This window comes from Galeopterus variegatus, unplaced genomic scaffold, assembly GCF_000696425.1.
Source record: "Galeopterus variegatus unplaced genomic scaffold, G_variegatus-3.0.2 Scaffold293, whole genome shotgun sequence".
NCBI classification, from domain to species: Eukaryota; Metazoa; Chordata; class Mammalia; order Dermoptera; family Cynocephalidae; genus Galeopterus; species Galeopterus variegatus.
Genome location: NW_007726404.1, coordinates 347,993 through 348,421, shown reverse-complemented (window position 1 = coordinate 348,421; position 429 = coordinate 347,993).

The window sequence follows — 429 nt, the reverse complement described above, 5'->3', positions numbered from 1 at the left end:
TCGGCTCGGCGCTCCGCTATAAGTTCGCCTCCCTCCAAGATGCGCCCGGCGCGCTCCGACAGTCCTGCGGAAAGCGCTCCTCCCCGTCCGAGCTCCGGGAAAGAGCTCATCTTGCTCCAAAGTCGTGCTGGGCTTTCCCAGAGAACTTGAACGGCCTTCCCTGACCCAGCCGCACCGAACAAGAAGGTCTCCCCCTCTTTTTCACCCTCACGTTGGGAAGGTGATTTTCTCCTGAGCATCTCGACTTCCCTTACACTTGGGCAAGTTCCCCGGCAGGAGGCCGAGTCCCGCACGGCTCCGTGAACTGTCCGATCGCACGTGAGTCGCTCTGCTTAGGACTGATTTGCTAAGAAGAGCCACGTCGGGAAGCGGCGCGACAGAGCAGCCCACGCGGAGGTCCTGCCTCTGCCCGGCCGGCCGGGGATGAAG